Consider the following 6,146-nt stretch of genomic DNA (forward strand, 5'->3'; position numbering starts at 1 on the left):
TATATTGATTCTATAAAATATAAAATGTCTTTCTTATAGAAAGTTTCCCTCCATCTTCAATCCGAAGAAATTTGGTAAATGTATGGAGCTTAAGTTGAAGACAATTTAAAAAAATCTAGCTATCATTTTGATCATTTACAATTTATTTTTTCTATCATGCAAATTCTATTAGCTTATTTCCTTAACTTTTCATACCTTTAACGTGGCAGATTTTGATATTGCCCGGGGCATTTTTCCTGTGGGAAAGTCTTCTTCATCTTCTGCACAAGAGGCAAACTCTGCACCGGATGAAGGAAGAGAGATGCATCCAGCATCACTGTACATATGTATTCTACCCTTATTATGCAAGTGCAAATTAATATCAGTTTTCCTTGAAGCTCTGTATCATTTCTTCCGACTTTCTGGTTGGATAAATATGGAATTTAGATTCAGATTTAGTGAATTGTTCTTACATTTATGCACAGCTATAGTTTGTAGAAGTACTTACTGCAAGAAGAATGGATTTGATAGTTTTTTTTTTTTTTTAATATATATTATATTCTAGTATATCCGGTTATAAAAAAATTCTCATAATGAAAAATGAAAATAAACTTGTAGTCAAATAAAAATGTGATGTTTATTTGGAAAATAAAATTGTGATAAAGTTGCCCAAAATGAAATGACCAAATTTTTGAGCTGTGTACTAGTGGTCAAATGTCACGCTCACTCCTAATCATAAGCATTTTTGAGTGGATGTTTGAGCACATTTGCTCCTACTCTTGTCTATCAAAAGTTATTAATTCTAAACAAAACAAAGTGGATAGGATTTGGACAATCTTAAATTATAATCATCATGATTACGGTGAGCTAACAGGCAAGGTGTAACATTCTTCTAAATATGAATAGGCTCGCTCGCTCATAAAATTTTCTTCTTTTAATTGGTTGACTTAATTGAATATATCTTAGCATAAGTACTAGTGGGCAAGAAATGAACATCAAAATGGGTTTCTACGGTAGATAGAACACCACCAAGGTTATCATCATAATTGTTTAGGCTAGCACATATAGAGAGGAAAGATCTTTATAGTATATGGCTAAGGTTGAAAGGAGTCAAAAGGGGTGGTACATTCAATTGGTGGGTTACATTTCCATTATTTATGAAAACATGTTTGAGATTATAGCTAAACTTTTGTAGATTATATTTTGGCTTCTTATCTAATATTTTTTGCACGGATAATTTGATGGCATTTATTTATATTAGGTCTCATGTTTGAAGACATTAGTGTTGTTTAGATAATACTAAGATAGCATTCATGTCCAATATTTACCATTTTCCTAGAAGAATATATGATGAGTCTAAATGGGAAGGATCTTGCACCAAATATAGTTATCATATCTACCTAATTAAATGGGGATTAGGTATCTAAGATGTTCATAGCTACTGATATGTTTCTACCCCCGCTAACACATAATCATTTATATGATGAAAATCGCAAAAAATAGATCTCATAATAAAAAAAAAGTTTAATTTCATAAACTTTTTGTAGTTTTATTTGAAAAACCTTCTTATGCTTTTTTAATATATATATTTTTAAAATAATTTAACACAAGCAATTGAAAAAAAGAGAGTCTTCAATACTAGTTCAACAGCTCATTGTCATAAACATAAATTAACATTAATCTATTATAGTTTTATTTTTTATAAAATAAATCAAACAATTGACAAAGAAAACTATTTTGTTGGTCGCTTCCTCATAAATATGTCTCTATGGTATTAATGGGCGGTTATGTTTTATTTTTAAATAAGCTTGGATTTATGTGTCTCTCAAATAATAATTTGGGTTAATTATTTACATAGTTTCAAAATAACAAGCAATTATCTTATTTTTTTATTTAAACGTTATTATAGAAAAATTAAAAAAACTTAACAACAATATGGAAAGTAACTATTTCCCCTATAAGGATAATAAATCACAAAGATTTTTATAGATTTAGTGGTTGTTCTTTATTGGGCCCTCATACACTTTGAGATTGGGCATATGAAAGTTGATGGTGTAAACTTGAGTTAGATGTGGTTAAGAGGGCTAAGACAGCAGTGGGTTATGACTTTAGCCAAGAGTTCATTTGATGTAGTAATTATTTAAGGAACTTATATGATGGTGTAACCTTGAGTTAGATGTGGTTAAGAGGGCTTGATGAAGCCTTGAATTCATAGAGAGGGCTAAAGCCCAAGAAGCAAAACATAAGTTTTTGGTGTAGGAGGATGAGGTTGGTGGATAATATAGGTTGTAAGTAGTGCTACAAGGGGATTTTTTTTTTTTTTTTTTTTTTTTTTTTTTTTTTTTTTATGTGGGGGTTTTGAATACTTGAAAAACCTTCAACCTTTTACATCCCGGATTGGGATTGGCATAGACAAATTTTCTAATTTTTTTTAGTTAGACTTGTGATATAAAAAGATAAATTACATAATAAAAACTTACAATCAATAGCACATTATAATTATATTTTTATTACATTACAACTGTAGTTTCTCCATTCGAGTCTTCTTATTTTGAAATCATTGTACAATCACTTTATTATCAATACTATTAAAAAATCCTTTTTGATATAAGCTCTTGAAGTTGCATATCTATAACTTAATAAAATAACTCAATTTTATCATACATGAATGGAAACTGAGATCTTCTTCTCAACAATGTATAAACTTGTAGTTTATTAAATTTTTTTCTCTAAAATTTCAGTCAAAAGAGATTTGGAGATTACATATACATCTCATTGACAAAAAATTAATTGCCTTTGACGGATAATTTAATAGGAAGTGGATTATAATAATTACTTCTAGAAATCTCTAAAACATAATGTAAAATAATTAGAAAAATTAAGAACTTTATTCTTAAAGGTGAAAATTTTTTGTTTTGCTCAAGTCAACACAAAGAACATGAAAGGTTTTCATTGATAATGTTAAAATTATTTAAACTCAAATAAAATGTCATCAATTTTTTTTTTTTAAATTTAATCTTCTTAAGTAGAGATAAAATCTTCTTAAAATCTTGTTAAACAAACAAAGTCCTTGAATTTTAACATTCTCTGAGATGGAAAAAATAATGGTATAGATAACTTTGCTATTCTAATATTTCTTTGATGAGGAGCTCTTAAAATAAATTTATAATACAGAGAAATTTAAAATGTCTATGTATTACAATATTCGAGGAGATATGCAAACTTTTAGAAATCAATAGTTTATTTGGCTGGAATTGTTGCAGGTTTCAAGTTATCGGTAAATTTCTACCTCATCCTAAGTTGCATTAAGGGTTTCTAAAATTTTAATTTTCCAAACTTCTAAAACAAAGGTACGTAGAAAAAGCACGTCAATGCTCAGTACAAGCGTATACAAGTGTGTAGAAGAAGCAAAAAAGCCCGCACATTTGCTATAGTGCTTTCATAGTGAATTGCAACTATGTTCTTGCTACGCTTTCACAGTGTCTTCAATGCACTTTGACAGGACTTTTGCTGCGCTTTCATAGCCCTTTTGCTAATATTTCACTGCTACTTAAATATGATTTCACTGCACTTTGCACATTCAAAACATAGTGAAAGCTTGTGAAAGCTTGTGAAAGCATATTTAAAGTGCATAAAAAGCATAATGAAAAATAGTAAGTGTAGTGAAAGCACAATTGATCTATAGTTATGTCATTTCGCTATGCTTTTGTTGTGCTTTCACTGTGCCTTTACACACTTTAATTAGGCTTTTTCTGCGCTATTGCTAGGCTTTCACTGTAATTTTGTTGGCTTTCACAATGCTTTTCTTGCACTTCTATTGCACTTCTGCTACACTTTCACTGCCATTTTGCTGTGCTTTCCCTACATTTTACTTCACATTATAGATTTGTATAAAGATGAGAAAGAAGCATATGATGCTTATTATAGTTATGCCCGTAATACTAGCTTTAGTGTGCGCAAAGATCATTATAGTTACTGGACAAATTTTATAATGATAAAATCCAAAGACTTTAGCTGTTCAAAAATTGGTTTCAAGAAGAGATTTGATTTGAATTCTCAATTGTAATATTAAAAATTAGAGATTAGAATGGGTTGCCCAACTTTGGTTATGTTTGTAGTTAATGATGTTGGAAACTAGAATAAGAAAAAAATTATTAAATCCCACAATCATGAATTTGCTAAGCCTGAAGATCGACACCTCCTAAAATCATGTTGAAATATTGATGATGAGAAAGCTTTTGTTATGAAATCAATGATAGAAGCAATGATAAGAATCGTTGATACATGTTGACTCATGAAAAATAGCATGAATGCATGAATCACACTTTACAATCGTAGGATTTCATTTCCCTTAAGTTAGATTAAAATTAATCAGATTTCCTCTGAGAGTAGTGTCAGAGTTTAAAGATCTGGGATCCTTACTTCCCATGAGCGCAACCACTCATAGTTAATTTCCCCCTTTATTACGTAAGATAGAAATCTCGATTAAATATGAATAAATTTTAGATATTTTTAGTCTCAATGTGGGGAAAATGGAAGTAAACTTGATTAAGATCCCATGATTTCGTCATCTCAGGTATACCGTAGATTTCAATCTACCAAGACTAACAATCATTGATCGTAGTGCATAGGGAATCTGATTAGCAGCCATGGGTTGCCTCCTCTCAGGGATCCCGAGTAAACTGAAGTGGTTAGGTGTGGCTTTTAGTTTTAATTTTTTTATTTGGGGTTTGAGGTTTATGTCTATTAGAATACCCAAATATTAATTTGGTATGGGATTTATGACTTTGTTTAGAAGTAACTCAAGAGTTTGGTTTAGAGTGGGTCTTATGGCTTCTTTAGGAAGTAGCCTAAATATTTAAATTTGGTTTGGGACTTACGGCTTTCATAGAAAGTAGCCCGAGGATTTAAATTTGAAATGGGGCTTATTGCTCTATTTATGAGTTGCCTAAGGATGGGTCATACAACCTAACTCTACAACAAATTTATCCTAAAATTCAATTATTTGGGTAGGTCTTATGACTTCCCTTAAGAAGTAGCCTAAATAGAAGGTCTTACAACTTAATCCTTTTTAGACTAAGATGCCCATAGGTTTGAATTAGATTATTTGGAATTTAGGATCATTGTTATTTATTTAACAATTTTCTTAAGACATGGGACTTACAACTTCACTTAAAAGTAGCACTCTAGTGGATCTTACAATCTAATCCTATAAAGGATGCTCATAGGTTTAAATTTGATTGTTTGGATTAGATTTATGTTAGGTCTTATGACTTCCCTTAGAAAGTTGCCTGGTTATTTATAGGATTGTTAAGGTCTATATACTTCATTTTAAAAAGTTTTCCTAACGCATGGGACTTACAACTTCACTTAAAAGTGGCTCATTGGTGGGTTTTACAACCTAACCCTATAGGCTAGGATGCCCGGGTGAGGGGTCTAGGTTTGTGTTATCATATAAATATTTTTCTCTAAGGTTGAATTTATGACTTTTATTATAAGTGGTCGATATTTTAATGGGGGTTAGGGGTTAGGTCAATTTTTACCTAAAGATTTCCCCTAAAGCTGGATAGTGGGTCTTACAACCAAGTTCTTATAAACAAGGCTGTCCAAAAGTTTTAATTATTAAATTATGTGATAATAGTTGCTTGTATAATATTTGGAGATTTATTATGTACTTATTTGAGTTAGTTTGAGTTTATAATTTTAACACTTCGGGGTTTTGAGACTGAGTTAGTATTTTAGTTGTTTTGTACTTGTAGTCTTTTACTACTGTAGTCCACTACTTTACCTATTTTTTTAGAATTATTGCTCTACTAGCTTTTTTGTACTTAATTTTTCTTGCTTTTTAGTACCTTATTCATTTTGCAGTAGGTAGATATATTATTTTCTAGCATTAATTTGATTTATTTATGATGCATTGATTCTTGTTTTACTTATTTACATGTATGTGGTACTTGCAACAATTTAGGAAGCTCGCAAATAATTGTAAGAGCTTATGCTACTTTGGAGTTTTATTCAAGAGCACTAAAGAGTTTGAGTTTGAATTATTGTTGGAGAGTTTGAGAGAGCTTTTATTTGGAGAAGTTGTAAAGTTGTTTGGAGATTTTTGAGTTTTTGTACAGGGTTGGGCTGTATGTATCAAATAGTGGAAAAATATTCTCCCCCTC

General features: G+C 30.3%; 1 protein-coding gene across 4 annotated transcripts in view; it reads left to right on the forward strand.

Annotated features, from left to right (window-relative positions):
- Positions 1 to 437, forward strand: part of LOC110108618 (protein HUA2-LIKE 3) — a 52,910-nt gene extending 52,473 nt beyond the window's left edge. For all 4 annotated transcript variants that reach the window (XM_020839328.2, XM_020839329.2, XM_020839331.2 and 1 more), the window contains one exon: positions 210 to 437. The gene's annotated coding sequence lies outside the window, so the exon portion shown is untranslated. The remainder of the gene's footprint in view (positions 1 to 209) is intronic.
- Positions 438 to 6,146: the final 5,709 nt, after the last annotated feature.

The sequence above is a fragment of the Dendrobium catenatum genome, unplaced genomic scaffold (assembly GCF_001605985.2).
Source record: "Dendrobium catenatum unplaced genomic scaffold, ASM160598v2 original_scaffold_185271, whole genome shotgun sequence".
NCBI lineage: Eukaryota > Viridiplantae > Streptophyta > Magnoliopsida > Asparagales > Orchidaceae > Dendrobium > Dendrobium catenatum.